Raw genomic sequence first — 18,339 nt, 5'->3', positions numbered from 1 at the left:
CGGTTGCTCTGTTGTGTTTTGACAACCATTTGTGCTTGTTTTTACTTTTCTTAGTTTCGGCCCGTGTCAAGCGTCTTTGACTGTCATTTGTGCTTGTTTGTATCTTTCTTTGTTTTTGCCAGTGTTTAACGTTTTTTACTGTAATTTGTGCCTGTTTTCTTAGTTCTGACCGTCCTCCGGCCTGTTTCCCGCCTCCCTCGCCGCCCCCCGCTTCCCGCCACCACCGCCGACCCCGCCCCTTTTTTCCTTCTGTTCCCTCCCCGCTCCCGCCTCCCAGCTGCTCCGCCCACCCGCGCACTTCGCCTTAAATGGCGACCGTGCGAACGCGCAGCGGTGACGCGCAGCGGGCGCGCCGATTGTGCGCCGAAGGCGCGCCAAAGGTAAGCCCGTCTGCGCCCGTCCGCGACCGGATCGCGACCAGCGCCAGGACCCCTGGCCCCCACCGACGGAAGCCGACCCGACGAACCTACACCGCCGCCGATCTCATCGCACTCAACACCGGCCGCATCCCGGGATGTCATCGAGCCGCCCCGAAGCACACCCATGGACCCTTCAGCTGCCACGCCTGCAAGTTCACCTGCATCCGGACCCATCCTGCACCAGCCAAGCCGAACACCAGCAGCAACCACCTCAAGTGCATCCTGCTCAACACCCGCTCCGTCCACAGACACGCCGTAGAACTCTGGAACCTCCTCGACACCACCGCCCCTGACGTTGCCTTCCTCACCGAGACCTGGATGAACGCCTCCTCAGCCCCAGACATCACCATCGCCATCCCAGAGGGCTACAAGATCATCCGGAGAGACCGCACCGCCAACCAGACGGGAGGAGGCATCGCCATCATCCACAGAGACACCATCCGCATCACGACCAACACCGACGACACCCTAACCACCGCTGAACACCTGCACTTCCAGATCCACACCAACCCGAACACCACCCTCAGAGGCACCCTGATCTACCGACCCCCGGGGCCACGCACACGATTCAGCGAGGACATCGCCGACTTCATCAGCCCGCACGCCCTCCCCTCCGCCGACTACATCCTCCTGGGGGACCTCAACTTCCACCTGGAGAACAACAGCGACCGCAACACCATCAGCCTGCTCGACAACCTCGCCAACCTCGGACTCAAGCAGCTGGTGTCCACCCCCACCCACCTCGCCGGACACACACTCGACGCCGTCTTCTCATCCAGCAAAGACGTCACCGTCAGCCACGCAACAGGACTCCACTGGACGGACCACAGCTGCGTCCACTTCACCTTCAGAAGAACGACGATCCACCACCACCAGCAACAGGTTGCCCGAAGAAGCTGGAACAAGATCACAGCCGACCAGCTCACCGCTTCCCTGAGCCAGCACCCTCCCGCCAGCTCAGGGAACCCCAGCCAGGCCGCCGACAACCTCACGAAGTGGATCAACAACTGCGCGGACGAACTCGCCCCTCTGAGAACCCCACCCAGCAGACCCTGCAGCATAAAAACACCATGGTTCACCGACGAACTCAAGAGCTCCAAGAAGAACTGTCGAGCCCTCGAGAAAGTCTGGAGAAGGGAACCAACTACGGACAACACGACCACCCTCAAGCTCGCCACCCGGAAACACCACCAACTGATCCGCGCCACCAAGAAAAATACATACAAGGACCGACTGGACAACAACGCACACAACTGCAAGGAACTCTTCAACATCGTGAAAGAGCTCTCCAACCCCAATGCCGGAAACAATGACATCACCCCGTCGCAAGACCTCTGCAACTCCCTCGCGTCCTACTTCCACAACAAGATCACGGACATACACAACAGCTTCAGCAACCAACCAACGCAAGCCACAACCGCAACAACGCCACCCACCACCACCCTCCGCACCTGGACTCCGATCAGCACCGAAGACACCATCCGCACAATGAACTCCATCCATTCCGGATCTCCGACTGACCCCTGCCCTCACCACGTCTTCAACAAAGCCGACGCTGTCATCGCACCCCACCTGCGGGACATCATCAACACCTCCTTCGACACCGCCACCTTCCCTGAGAGCTGGAAGCACGCCGAACTCAGCGCTCTTCTCAAGAAACCCACAGCAGACCCCACCGACCTCAAGAACTACCGTCCCATCTCGCTCCTCCCGTTCCCGGCCAAAGTCATCGAGAAGACCGTCAACAAACAGCTGGCCGCCTTCCTCGAGACGAATGGATCCCTCGACCCCTCACAGTCGGGCTTCCGAGTGAACCACAGCACCGAGACCGCCCTCATCGCTGCCACCGATGACATTCGAACTCTGATGGACAACGGAGAAACAGCGGCCCTCATCCTCCTGGACCTCTCCGCGGCTTTCGACACTGTCTGCCACCGCACCCTAGTACAGCGCCTCGGCAACATCGGAATCCAGGACAAGGCACTGGAATGGATCACCTCCTTCCTCGACGGAAGAACACAGAGAGTCCGCCTACCACCGTACAAGTCAGAGGCCACCAAAGTCATCTGCGGCGTCCCTCAAGGATCCTCACTGAGCCCCACCCTCTTCAACGTCTACATGAGCCCCCTCGCGGCCATCGCACGCCAACACAACCTCAACATAATCTCCTACGCCGACGACACCCAGCTGATCCTCTCCCTGACCAACGACCCCGCCACCGCCAGAGCCAACCTGCACGAAGGGATGAGAGAGGTAGCCGAATGGATGACGACCAGCCGCCTGAAACTGAACTCGGACAAGACGGAGGTCCTCATCCTGGGCTCCTCGCCCTCCGCATGGGACGACTCCTGGTGGCCCCCCGCCCTGGGCACCGCACCCAAACCGACGGACCACGCACGCAACCTGGGCTTCATCCTGGACTCCTTCCTCTCCATGACCAGACAAGTAAACGCCATCTCCTCGTCTTGCTTCAACATCCTGCGCATGCTACGTAAGATCTTCCGGTGGATACCCACCGAGACAAGGCAGACGGTCACCCAGGCCCTCGTCACCAGCCGACTGGACTACGGCAACGCCCTCTACGCCGGAACCACCGCCAAGCTCCAGAAGAGACTCCAGCGGATCCAGAACGCCTCGGCCAGACTCATCCTCGACATCCCCCGACGCAGCCACATCTCCGGACACCTGAGAGATCTGCACTGGCTCCCGATCAACAAGAGAATCACCTTCCGTCTCCTCACCCACGCACACAAAGCCCTACACGACCAAGGCCCGAGCTACCTCAACAACCGGATCAACTTCTACACTCCCAAGCGCCTCCTCAGATCTACCAGCCTCGCCCTCGCCGCCGTCCCCCGCATCCGAAGAGCGACAACAGGAGGAAGGTCCTTCTCCTACCTGGCCGCCAAGACCTGGAACTCACTCCCGACCGACCTGCGCCTGACCCAAGACCACCTCTCCTTCAGGAAGAAGCTCAAGACCTGGCTGTTCGAGCAGTAACGGCACCCCCCCCCACCCAGCGCCTTGAGACCCTACGGGTGAGTAGTGCGCTCTATAAATGACCTGATTGATTGATTGAAGTCCAATGAAACCATAACACAATTTCTAAACCAGCATCGAATCCAAGCATAAAAAAACAATTTATAAAGAAGTCTACCTTTTAAACACACAGCTATGTCAAAGATTGCGCACGCAGCTTGTAAATATGCTTGTCTTTTTTTGTATATTCTATCTCAATTTATGCCATTAAAAGAAACCTTTAAACATCTCTCACGGCATTTCATATTCTTGTCTGGGTGCCAATTTTATTATTCTGCATGCATTTTCTGCTTGCAAACATGTGAAACTTTGCGCAAAAGTCTTATAAATATGCTCCTCTTTATCTTATATTCCATCTCAATTGATACCATTACTGAAATACTTTATGCATCTCCCACACCCTTTCATATGGTTTTCTATCTGCTATTCCTATCCCTCTCCATACATTCACTGCTTCCACCCATACTAAAGGTTGCAGAAGGCGCTTCAAAAAAAGGAGCATATTCACAAGTTCAATGAAACTATAACACAATTTCTAAACCAGCATCGAATCCAAACATAAAAAACAATTTATAAAGATGTCTACCTTTTAAACACACAGCTATGTCAAAGATTGCGCACGCAGCTTGTAAATATGCTTGTCTTTTTTTGTATATTCTATCTCAATTTATGCCATTAAAAGAAACCTTTAAACATCTCTCACGGCATTTCATATTCTTGTCTGGGTGCCAATTTTATTATTCTGCATGCATTTTCTGCTTGCAAATATGTAAAACTTAGCGCATAAGTCTTGTAAATATGCTCCACTTTATCTTATGTGCCATCTCAATTGATACCATTACTGAAATACTTTATGCATCTCCCACACCATTTCATTTGGTTTTCTATCTGCTTTTCCTATCCTGTCCATACATTCACTGCTTCCACCCATGCTACAGGTTGCAGAAGGCGCTTCAATGAAACCATAACACAATTTCTAAACCAGCATCGAATCCAAGCATAAAAAACAATTTATAAAGAAGTCTACCTTATAAACACACAGGTAACATTATGGAAAAAGGTAAAAATATAATTCCTTAATTCACACAGGCACTCACTATAATACTTGTCAAAAATCTTTAAGCTCTCCATCTTTTTTAAAACAATCATTACTCACCTTTAAAAATGCTTTGGAAGATATAGAACAGTGTCAGTCACACTCAACAGATTTTCTTAAGCAGAATCTCTGAACAATGCTACCTTCACTGGAGCCTTTCAATAATGGCACAGATTCTTTCTCATTTCAGACCCATATTCTTGTACATAGCCAATAAAAATTGTTCCCACATAAATTCAAAACCAAACTGCACATTTTAATTGGTTGTACATTTCAAGCCTTTGAAAATCACATAACATTCACCCATCCCCACAGTGCTCATTTACCCTGTAACCATGGTAACTCCCTCTTAAACCAGCACACAGTTCACAAGTTCATCATAATGTGTTACAAAACAATCCTTCAAGGCTGTTTGACCTCTCAATCTACTAGATAATGAAATGCAATTTTTCTTTAAATGATTTTTTCTCAATCATTGAAATGACTTCTTACAAAAAAAAAGCATGCACCCTAATTTTCAGTGGAGAATTTTAACAAAGCTCCAATCATTTATGGTTATTCAACTGCACTGATTCACAACCACTTTTTTTCATAATCAAACTGCCATTTCATTTTCACAACTCATCTGACTTGAAGCACATCTACCTTCACAATGACAAAAGTCTGGTTTGTGGGTCATAGCTATGTCCACTGGAGTCAAAATTACGCAGTTAATAGAGGTATTTTCAATCTTGATTTACCAAATGTGGACATTGTATGGATTGGACAGAGAGGATTGAGGAGTCACCAATTGATACCATTGGTAAAATCCTTTATGCATTTACCACACCCTGACCTTTTAATAGTGCACTGCGGTGGAAATGACTTAGGCACTTTGACTGGTGTAGGTCTGGAAATGCTTTTAAAGGACATCTTTGGGCAATTGATGTCACTTTTTCCCAAAAATGCCTTGGTATTTTCTAATATATGCCAAAGGCAAAAATGGAACTGGTCCAACCAATTTTGTCCACAGATTGAGAAAGCAAGGAAACATGTGAATAAATCTGTTTCTGCTTACCTCAGAGACTATGGTATGGGTTCCATTTACCACAACAACTTGCGTTACAACATGCAAGACATCTATAGGAGAGATCGTGTGCATTTTACAGATGAGGGGAATAGAGTTTTCCTCTTGAATATAAGACTCTGCATTGGTACCTACTTGTAGGTACAAAAAACAACCACTTAACACAACAGCTCTTTTCAGAGCTAACTTACCTCTAAACTCTCTACATTATTTTTTTACTGTATTTTTTTACACTATTTTCCCCGTGGTGCGCTCAGGGTGCGCGTACTGGAGCACACCAAGCGCTCACCCCGCGAAAAAAAAAAAAAAAAAAAGTTTGTTTGCCCTTCAGGGTCCTTCTAGGCCCCCCTCAGAAAACCTAGGGGGTCAGGGAATGTCTACCCTGCCCCCTTTCAATTATTTCCCCCTTTCTTTTTCACCTCTTGTGTCTCGATTCTACTGAGACACAAAATGGCGGACTCTCCAGACTGTTTAGAATGTTGACAGACACCCGACAGCCAATCAGCTTTCCGCTCGCGCACTCCCGTAGTGCGCCGGGTGCGCTCCCCGGTACGCGCACCTGTGAGCGCTCGGAGCGCGCCTATAGATATATATGTGTTTTTGAAGTTAATTTTCAAAAAACCACTGGAGCAATTTTCAGCAAACATAGCAAAGGCACATCTGCGTACCAGTCCCTACAATTTTGCCAAGTTTGGCATAATTCTGTTCAGCGGTTCGGGCTGTAGACTCGTCAGACCGTCCTATGGAAATTAACATGGGGAAAAGACGTTTTGGGACCCCCCTTTTTTCTCAGCCCCCGCTCCACGAATCCCCTTCAAACTTCCAAGCCGAGCTGGCCAAAATTTTGGAAAATTACACGCAAATTCCTCAACCGGCGCCAAAGTTATTCCCAATAGAATGTTGCGGATTTCCTATGAGAGCCAATCCTAACTATAACTACCTACTGGCGACCACCAGTAGGTAATATATATATATATATATATATATATATATATATTCATTGAAAAAACCATAGGTTATAGACCATATATAGTTAGGAATTAGCATTTACAAAACCTTGAAAATTCACTGAAAAAACCATAGGTTATAGACCATATATAGTTAGGAATTAGCATTTAAAAAACCTTATTTTACTCACACAAAACCAATGAAATTCCATATATAGTTAGTTGTACTAACTATATATCGCGCACCCGCAATCCACTGCTGATCATGTCACATATTACATCATTCATGACATGGTCAGTGACATCACTGATGACATCACTGATGACATCTCAAATGACATCACTGATGACATCACTGATGACATCTCAAATGACATCACTGATGACATCACTGATGACAACATCCAGTGACTGTGTATTTCTGTAAAGTTAAAATATGTCTTACATATTGAAGAATGAGTAGATGTATAAGTGTCTGGACGAAGGATTTAGTAGGTGCATGACTGAATGAATGAGTGAGTGATTAAATGTGTCTCACTGAGTGCATGGGTTAGTGACTAAACTGTCTTAATTTGTGCATCAATATGTCTGTTGTTCTGTAAACTGCTGCATGTGTTGATCAGTAGCTATATGAGTAAGTATATGGGTTATTGATTGGTTGCTCAAGTATTTGTATGGGAGACTGAGTGTGTGTGTGGGTGGCTGGGAGGTGTATGACTCTGTGCATAGATGTGTGAGCAGTTGATTCACTACATGTATGGGTTCAAAAGTGCACGTGGAAACAGCTGTATGGGCGGTTGACTGTGTGCATGAGTGTATTGGTGAGTGAATGAATATCTCAGTGCTACATGTCAAAGTAAGTACATATGTAAAACACAGTACATGTGAGAGTTGACATATATAAATAACTGTGCATAAGAGCCAGTGAATGTGTGAGTGGCTGTATGGATCATTGTGAACTTGTATCCAGGATTGTATAAGAGAGTAAATATGTGTTAGTATATTTTTGAATAAGTAAGGTGTGTATAACTGTATAGTTGAGAAAATGGAGGTGTGATTGATTGTTTGCATGACTGACTAGGTGTGTGTGTAACTTCATGGATGAGTGACAGTCTGTGAGTCTCTGTTTACACTGAGTGTATCTAAGGTTATATTAGAGTCTGAAGAGGTTCATTGTATTATCACATGAATGATGTCATCAGTGATGTGATCAGTAATGTCAGATGAGATGTCATCAGTGATGTCATCAGTGATGTCATTTGAGATGTCATCAGTGATGTCATCAGTGATGTCATTTGAGATGTCATCAGTGATGTCATCAGTGATGTCACTGACCATGTCATGAATGATGTAATATGTGACATGATCAGCAGTGGATTGCGGGTGCGCGATATATAGTTAGTACAACTAACTATATATGGAATTTCATTGGTTTTGTGTGAGTAAAATAAGGTTTTTTAAATGCTAATTCCTAACTATATATGGTCTATAACCTATGGTTTTTTCAGTGAATTTTCAAGGTTTTGTAAATGCTAATTCCTAACTATATATGGTCTATAACCTATGGTTTTTTCAATGAATTTCATTGGTTTTTTAAAAGCTAATATCTATAGCTGTAAAATTTATTCTTCTTTAAATCCAAAAATATATTTTATATGTTTATTAATAATTTTTTTTAAATATTTTTTTTGTTTCGCTCCCGGTCCGCGAACCGGGAAGCTTCCCGTTAGCTCAATTTGATTCCGCGATCCGGTCCGCGAACCGGTAAGAAATCAACATAGTGACGGTATCGCGTTGCCGCGTAATGCGTCTTATGACGTACTGCGTTAGCGCACCTGGAAGTGCCCCGGGGCGCAGACCGAGGCGTGAAACGCAACTCCCCGGAAGCGATCCGCGGCGCGAAAGCGCGACGTATCGCATTGCCGCGAAATGCGTCTTGTGACGTATCGCGTTAGCGCACCCGGAAGTGTCCCGGGGCGCGGACCGAGGCGCGAAGCTCAGCGACCCGGAAGCTAACCGGGGAGCGTTCCGCAGCGCGTAACATGAGCGTGAGAGGTCATGTGACTTGTTAATAAAACTTTTCATTGGTTCATTTCACTTTTAGTTTCATAATTATGGAAGGCTAGGTCAGGTGACCTAAAAATAACACTTTTCATTGGTTGAGAAGTATTGTTTTTTCCAAATGATGAAAACCCCTCCTTCTTTCCTCACTCTGACTTTCATCATTGTGAGAGGAAGACCTATTTTGCTTGTTGGAAGACCTATTTTGCTTGTGTGAAAATGGCTTCATTGGTTGCTTCAGCTGGTGGACCACCACCACCACCTCCACCTCCTCATGGGAAGAGAGGACCACCTCCCCAGGTGATTACCAACACTGAGGAGGAAGATGAAGAAATGGATGAGGAGGGAGAACAACCACAATTTCTGGAAGAGTTGCCCCGGGTTTCAAGAAAGAAAGCCAGTTTCATCTGGCAGTTTTTTTCGATGCCTCGTGGACAAAAAAAAGTCAACGCGAGGTATGTCACCTGCCTCATATGCAAGGAACAATTGTCCAGAGGGACGGACAAAAAATACAGTTATGGTAATCATACCATGCATAGGCACATGACGAGGAAACATCCCCTAAATTACAGCCGGGCGGAATTAAGGGATATGATGGACAATCCTAGACCAACTCCTGTGGCCAGACCAACAACACCGGTTTCTTTAACACCAGAGGAGGCACGGGAAACTGTGCCAAATATCCAACAAAATTTTGGGCATATGATACATTTATGTATGCACTGTCGTGCATTATTAGCTTGTGGCAACATGAGCATCAATGCACTCAACCTTGCATATGAACACCATGATTGCCCTAACCGCCCCCAGTAATTTTTTTTTGCTCCTGTTGAGCCCTTTTCAACGCCTGTTTTTTGTTGTTTCCCCCCCCCAAAAAAACCAAAAAAAATATAAAATCGTTCAAAAAATACAAAAAAAACAAAAAATGTTCAAAAAATAAAAAAAAAATATAAAACAACAAAAATATTTAAAAAAAAGTTCTTTTCAGAACTACCTTCCCTTTCAAAAAAAATTGCTACAATGTTTAGCACTCTGGCAAGCTCTATTTCTTTTGGTTCGCTCCCGGGTTAGCTTCCCGGTACGCGGACCGGGAGCTAACCCAAAAAATTTTTTTTTTTTTTAAAAGTGTAAGTATAAGGAAAGTAAACAGAGAGTGATGTTAAAAGAAAGACAGCTATAGGGAGTAAAGAAGAGATACTGTTTAATAGATCTATTTACCGAAGAAAAGACAGAAGAGGGTATAATTGTGAAAAACAAAATAGATAACGAAGTGAAAGAAAAACAAGCATTGGCATAGCCAACAGGTCTCGCCTTTGGGACCTTCTAAGTATTTAGTTATGCAGCATAATATCCTTGGTGCAGCAACATCAACTGTTGCATGGCTAAACACGTATAAGGTCCCAAAGGCGAGACCTATTGTCTATGCCAATGCTTGTTTCTTAAGTAGTATTGCAATACGTCTGACTCTTCCATGTGAAAAGATCTTATCTTGTGCTCTAAAGATTGCTAAAGTCTCGACAGAGAACAGGCTAGGCTGTAAGTAGGGTAAATTGCGCTTGGTGATCTGTTTGAGGGAGCGTCTGCTTTGCCTGGTGTCTTTGGAGAGCAATTTTGATTGTTATACTGGACAATGTTAGTTTTATTGGTCCAGTAGACAATTAAACTGCTGCATGACCACACTGTGTGATCCTGGGCACACTTTAAAAATCCTACCTACCATCCAGCGGCTGAAGTGCAAATTGTAAAACCTGATAGCTGGGCACAATTACAGTGTCATTGCAGGCACACCCTGTGTGATCTTGGACATTTATCACATCTCAAAGTACTTTTAAATGCTTGAGCTTGGGATAAACCCTAGAAAAATACTCTCATGCATTTGACCTACCCAGGTGTTTGCTGCTACGTGCTTGATAAGAAATAATGCAACACACAATTGCAACTTCTGTGCCCCTTCCAAATAAACACTAGAAATCAGAGTTGTAATTAGTCTCTAGAATGAGTAAGATGCCCTCCAGCCTCCACTTGAAAGCAGGGGTGTATAGTTTGAGGGGAGTGAGGGGGGGGCGAGGGAGGCATGCAATACTTTAACGCAGGTAAAAGTGTCCAAAGTCACACCATCTGCCCACTAAAGAGCGGCTCGCAGTGGCCGGCTGGCCCGGCTGATTAGGGGAGCTGTTGGTGCCGAGCCTGGTGGGGCAGGTCCCAGCTGTGCTCTGCCGGGCTGCAGGCAGCTCAGTTATTAGGCAGCTGGTGGCGTGGGGACCACTGCTATTCCGTCTGTAATGTGCCCGAGCCTCCCGGCAGGCGGGGGGATCACAAGAGCGACCGCTCCCACCCTCGGAGACTAATTAATTGGCAGAACAAGAGCGCATTAAGGCGGATATAGGAGGGAGCCCTGTGCTGGCACCTTCTGAGTGTATGAGCTAAAGGCAGGTGGTTGTGTGTTTCAAATGCCTCTCAGACTACAAAACGCAGCGAATGCTACGTCCAAATCTGAAATTAGGAGTGCTCGTGTGCACGTGCCTAGGTATGTCTATCTAAGTGTGTGTGCTTCATAGTAATAGTCTATGTGTCACTGCATCTTAGACTGTGTGCCACTTTAAGCATGTAACAGTGTGAGGGTATGCACTACTGCGCTTGTGAGTCACGCTGTTTGCGAGTGGGTTTGTACCTGACAATTACTGACCTTGCAGTTGTGTGTGACTCACTCTGTGTCTGTGCCACTTTATGCGTGTGCATTTAACCTTGAGTGCCTGTGTATGTGGAGCGTGATGTACTGCGTGTGTGTGCGCGTATGTGTACAGCGAGTTACTGTATGTGGCCTACTGTGAGTGTGCGTGTGTGAGCCACTGTGTTTGTGTGCGTGTCCCACGCTGTGCTGTGTATCTATCTATGTTTGTTAGTGTGTGTGTGCTGCTGTGTAGGTACCACTGTATGTGTAAGCGGGTGCTGGAGTGTATAGACAAACACACGTGAATCCTCAGTTTGTATGCAATGTACGTCACACGTAATTTACGGTCCTGTTCCGCTTTATTTTATTTTGATTGCAGTATAAAAAATGCTTGTTTATATTAGACTGGGGAATACAAATAGGAATCTAGTCTTCAAAGGGAGAGCTGCATGCCAATGTAGAACAAGCACCGGCCAGCTTATAACCCTACTCTGCGATGTTCTTGACTCCCATGCCATTGTTCACCATTTGAGTGAAGTCTTGACCCCGCCTACCGAGCGGGGTAAGAAATGCTGTTCACAAGTGTGGTTGTAGCTCTCTGGGCACTTAAATATGTTGCAGCTGTCACGTTACTTAAAAACATTGTGAGAGCCTAAGTAAAACTAGAGTGAATTATCGCATGGCATTTTATGTACAGCCCTAATGTAAATAACATAGGGGCATATTATCAACATAGGCAATAAAAGTTTTGCAGCTTTTATCGGCAGAAATGTGTCGCTAAAGCTGCTTTTGCGGCAGAAAACTGCCGCTAAAACCACTTTTGCACCAGTTTTCTGCCAATAAAAAGAGCAATAATTTTATTGGCTGTATTCATAATATGCCCCTTAGTGTGCTTCAACTACACAGAGAAAGCATTATGAACAAATAGTGATACAGTGATCAGTCAAAGACACTAAGAGTAATAGAGACGGAGTGAGTGAACAAGAGTGAGGAACTATGAGAAGAGAGGGACTGAGAAAAAGAGTGGAAGGAGTTGAGTAAGTAGGTAATAGAGAAAGGAATGAGGGAAGTAGGAAAGGCAGGAAACTGAGGATTAAAGAAATGAAGCAGTGGAACTAATAGTAGTTCAATGTGATAGAAATGTAACGAAAAGAGTACAAAATATTTACCTTATAATTGTCGTTAAATTACTCACTTTTTGTTTTTATACTTTCAATCTGTGAAAGAGAGAAGAAACATTTGAAAAATATTAAAACATGTATTTAAAAATTACAAAAGACAAGGGCAAAGATTGAAGGACAAACAGTTTTTCAACAACTTTGACACTTACAGAAGCTACACAGTCCTAAAGATATACATTTTAAACTAACAGTATCTTGATGCAGATGAAGTGAGGCCTATCTTAAAACATGGTGCATATTTTGCATTGCTGTTGTTTCAGAAAAGTGTCGCAAGACACTAAAATTTTAAATAATTGCTTCAGGATGCCAATAAGATGTCTACTATCCAGAGTTTTGTTTCAGGTGAGGCCTACTCAGGGTTGCAGATGAAATGTGAAGGTCTACCAATGAAGTGAGTCATGTCCACTGCAATCTTCAACAAAGTCCAAATCTCCTATGTTTCCCTGGACAGACCTAAACTTGATCTGCACAATGTGATTCGTAATGATAGGAAACACAGGTGATGTAATTGAAATACATGCAATTTATTTTGCTCATTTCACAATCACATCACTTGTGTTTCCTTTGCTTAGGTATCTCATTGTGCAGATGTAGTCTAGCATATGAAAGAATACGCAGAAGTGCAGCACTGCATGCAACAACTTTGACACTTACAGAAGCCTCACCTTCTCCATGCCTCCTACACAGTTCTACATATACATCATAAATGCAAACAGTACAGAATTAATTATACATGTTAAATGGTTTATTTTTGCTGTTCTCAGAATGTATCAAAATTCACTAAAAACAGTGACTTGAAGGTATTCATCATGTAACAGCGGGGAAAAAAAAACACAATCAAAATGATTGTGTTTAAAAAACCCATACAACATCAGAAATCAAAATTCAGAACTCCTTAAAGTTAACTTACTTTCCATGTCGTCCAAGGATGTCCTATGAACAGCTTACACTCTTTTGTGCTGTTATTACTTTCAGCCCGCCACTTTCTGAAAGAAAATCTCCATCGTTTTTAAAAACACGTTACATGCAATAAATGACTTCTTGCTCTCTACCACAATTTTCCACAAGGCCAAATCTTGTCAGAGCCATTTATAACTCTTGGATTTCTTGTAAGCCAATCCCGTCATTTGGCATTTCCGCAACTTTCAGAATTAAAATGTTGAAGATCATTTTCACAATCCTGGAATAGTAATATCTTCCCCTTCTTGCTCAGTCATGTTCTACTTTTCCTATGACACTGATACAAGCAGACTTACACTACCTCTATGACTACTACAATTATTTAATTCTCTACATCACTTTTAATCACAAAGCAATGTAAAACAGTAGACAGCATTGCAGACTTACATTCCCTCTACTCCATGTTTTGATTGGCTGCTTCAATTAGTTTATGAAAAGAAACAGTTTTTCTGAACTCATTCAAAGTGCACGTATTTCTCCATAATGTCCAGTCCTATGGTTAGAAGTTATGTCTCTGAACTACACTTATCCTCAAGGCCAAATTGTGTAGGAGCCATTAGAACTTCTTGAAATTCCACAGAGCACATCCCGAGATTATTTCCCTAAAATTTTGGTTTTAAAAACACCAGGTAAGAGTTTTTAAGGTCATACGGCATTTTTTTTTTGAAAATTAAAACAGAATCATTGCAGAATGACCAGCCATTTCTAGACTTTAAATAAGCTGTGTAATGTCCTGATGTTATTGAAGGGCCGTCATGATATATAATTGCTGCAGTTACAAAAGTCCTTCCTGATATTGACAACTGCGAAGCTACAAAATTTTTAATTAAAGTTGTCAATTTTGTTCCATCAGGCCTACATCGTTGGAACATTAAAATGACATACTGGCCATATGTTCGTATAAATAATGTGGACATCATTTCAGATTTACATTGGCTACACTCCATGTTGTGATCAGCTGCTTTTACTAGCTTATTAAAGGAGACTGATTTACTGTCTGGCAAAGTTAAATATATAAATCTTTCTGAGTCTACACTAGTAGTACTTGATACCATACAGTTCTCGCAGTCATGCTGCCATTGATAAGAAAGCCCAAACAGCTGATCTACATCTACACCTTCAGCATGTAATACATCAAGCATATACATTAAAAACTCCTGACAATCTTGCTGAATATTTTGAGAGAATTGTGTTTGGCCTGAACATCTGTCTAACAGATTTCGAATTTCAGACACACTTTCTATGTTTCTTCTATCAGTGGTACATTTCTCTAACACAGAATTTAACAAACTGCAAAATCTTTGATCAGAATTGACCACAATCTCTTCTTTTACATTTTTTAGAGAAAACAAAACATTAACCACTACATTAGCATAGCAGTTGACACCAGAACTGTTTTCAAACTGAAAACCAACAACATCTTCAACAGAATCCTTTTTGTTTCTGCTTGTAATTTTACGTTCATTGACTTTTTGTCTTTTTGCTACAACCTCCCCAGTATTGTTCTCATTTCTTCGTTTCCGGCCTACCACACGTTTCTCAAACAAAGGATACTGAGGCAAATGTGGCGCATACTCTCTTCTTAACCTATTGTATTCCTTAACACAATCTAGATCCGCACAAATGTTTGTGACATCACACTCAATCAAGTACAATCCCGATAAAGTTCTAACTCGTGACAATGCCACATATGCCATACCCTCCTTGAACACAGAACTGCCAATATTCACCAATGCACTGTCTACACTTAAACCTTGCGATTTATGAATTGTCACCGCATATGCCAAGCAAACAGGAAACTGCTTACGGCGAACATATAAGTCTTTTACAAGCAAAAATCTAGCAGAACAACGAGCAATTAGCTGTACTTCCTCAATGCCATCAAATTTAATTTTTAAAAATTCAATTCCATCTCTATTTCTGTATTTCACAAAATCAACAACATTACCCATTGATCCATTTACCAGACCTCTTTCAACATGTAAATTCCTTCTTAAAATTATACGGCAGTTCAAGCACACATTCAGAGTCTTTTCAAAACCTGCAGTTTTAGATATACTCTTCTCTAATGAATCCAATTTTGTTTTCAGATTCTCAGACAAAATAATTGTTGATCCCATATGCTCTACTCTATCAATAGCTTCCAGTTTCACAATCTCTTGCTTTTCTAAATGCAACATTTTGTTGTTAAATTTGGCACATTCTGCAAGAGTTGGCATCAAACATATTCCAGATTTCTTCTCAGTAATTTTCTGAAAAATATTCTCAGGCACAACATCTTGTTCTGGATATAAATTTGACAGTAATCGTGCATGTAAAGCTTCTTTCCCATGCTCGGTCACTTTTCCAATTCTAACATCTTGTAGAATAGTCTTGTAAACTTCATCCTTCGCCTGACGCATATTTTCATGCAGTTCAGCATAATTGAAGTTTAACCATATATTGACGTTGCCAATGCTGCCTAGGCACTTCCTGGTATCTTCATGCGTGAGCATTTTGAACACAGGTTGCCCTTTCACTGGTGTCAGTTGCAGAAGATCTCCGAAAACAATGATGTGTTTGCCACCAAATAACACATCATACTCTGTTTTGAGAACTTCTTGCATCCTCAAATGCACAAAGGCAAGCATGACATTGGAAACCATGCTTACTTCGTCAATGATAAGAAGTTTCATTTTCCTCAAGATTCTTGAAACTTCAAAACAAGCATCTCCAGATAGCTTGTGATATTGTAATTTGTTGTCATGCTCCACTGGCAGCATCAGTAAACGATGTAAAGTAATCCCTTTAATATTATGTGCTGCCAGTCCAGTTGGAGCAGTGACAACACAAGACAGCGATGACTCTGTCCTTTCCTGCAAATAGCATGAAATTGCTTTAATGAGGAAACTTTTTCCAGTTCCCGCTTCTCCACTCACGTACAGTCGGAGAGGCTTCAACGACGTACATGAGCACTCTTTCTTATCATGACTTAATCCATGATCAATTTGCATGGTAACTTCGTCATATATTTTCCTCTGCTCAACGTTGAGTTGTCTTTCCAACTCTTCTAAGTTAACCGCATCCTCTTGAGCATGTGCCATGGCTCTTTCCACTTCATTCATAGCAGTGGCAGCTTCATTTTCGATAACAGGTCCTCCTAGTGGATCCTGACTCAATGAAGCAGAACTCTGACTGTCCTGAGAACTGTCTCTGGCAATCTCGGCTGCAATCGTTGCTTCCTGCTCAATTTCCGCATTCAACATTTCTACATATTTGGGAAAAGCAGGACATTCTATGGTCTCCTTGGCGGCATTGAAAGAGTCTTCGTAACAGAGGAAATCTCCAAGCAGTTCCTCTTCTGCACGCCAAGGCTTGAAAAGTTGCAAAAGTGCTAAATAGAAAAACTCCTTTTTTTCAGGAGATTCACCACTCAATGTTCGATGGTTTACCAAGTGGCATTTTCTTTGCTTGACCAGACATCCCTCACTTCCTATTACAGCATACACTCCTTTCTCAGTATCTTCTTTGATGTTCCTCTTGAATATGTAATTTTGCAAGACCTCATACAGACAAACATTCTCGAGGTGACTGCTTCGATTTGGATAATATGTATCCAACATGTTTGTCTTCAAAATGTCGGTACTGTTTGGCTCCTTTTCCGCCAAATACTCAATTTCCCGCACAGGTTTGAGAACTCGATTACGCGTTGCAGCAAGACCAAGACTCGCCCAAACGATACTCCTGGACTTGGCATAGAGACTTGCTGAAGACAACCGGTCAGAACATTCGTACGCTCCGATTTCTCGATGCGACAACATCTTCAGACTGAAACTGTACAACTTCTTGCTGAGGCTCTTTTCATGGGAAATGTCCTCCCACATATCCTTCAATTCTGTCTTCTCTTTTTTGGTGATGTAAGACGTCACATACCGAGCCACAGCCATACAGTTATCAGCCACAAACTGTATATCCATGTTAGCATTCCACATGGACAAAATCACCGGGTTGTAGTCGTTGATGTACTTGGACTCTTGGTTCCTCTTCAAATTGTAAGTGTTTTTAGGTGATTTCTTCATGACATTGTGTCGCAGCGAAGACATCAAACTGTTTACTCTTCCTTTAGAAATCACCGGTCGTGGAAAGCTGAAACGACATTTAGTGTAGAACTTGTCCTTGTTTCGGAATTTACGACGGCAGTACTTTCCACATCGATGGCTTTGGAAACGCAGAACTTTTTCTCTTAGGCTTTTCTTCTCCTTTGCGTTTGGAACAGCACACGTAGAATACTGTTGGATGAAACTCATCACTGAGTCTTCTGGATCCGTTCCAAATTTAGGTGCATCCTTGATCCACAGCAACATATGTATATGAGGAGCACCTCTTGCTTGGTACTCCTTTCTCCAGAAGAAATCCAACACCTCTCCAAGAGGTGGATTCTTCTTATTCATGATGAAAGACATCATAGCTTCAAATCTATGATTGAAGTACCTACATACATTGACTGGATCCAAAGAGCACAGTTCTCCAGGTGTCTTGAATTCGATGTTATCTACGTTAGCATTTGCCTCTCGTAGAAATTCAAGTAAGTCTTCCCAGCCATACTCGGCACAGCTCAGAGTGAGGAACCATGTGGGAGTACCTAAGTTCCTCAGCATACATTTTAAATCACCATGACGACGGTACCAGTACTCATTAGTACCACGCTGACACGCCATGAGATTAATCAGGTGAGAATCCAAAATACTGTCTTGGACATTGACTTTATCCATAAAGTCACTTGCCGAGATGTTTTGCATGTGTATACCACTTTTCAAGATGTGGTTCACTGCATATGACAGTCCAGACAGATCGCTTTCAAACAGGAGATGAAACAAATAAGGAATGCATTGTCGAAACCTAGCATCTCCTGCATACAAT

Source organism: Lissotriton helveticus, chromosome 6, assembly GCF_964261635.1.
Source record: "Lissotriton helveticus chromosome 6, aLisHel1.1, whole genome shotgun sequence".
Taxonomy (NCBI): Eukaryota; Metazoa; Chordata; class Amphibia; order Caudata; family Salamandridae; genus Lissotriton; species Lissotriton helveticus.
This window is presented reverse-complemented; position numbering follows the sequence as displayed.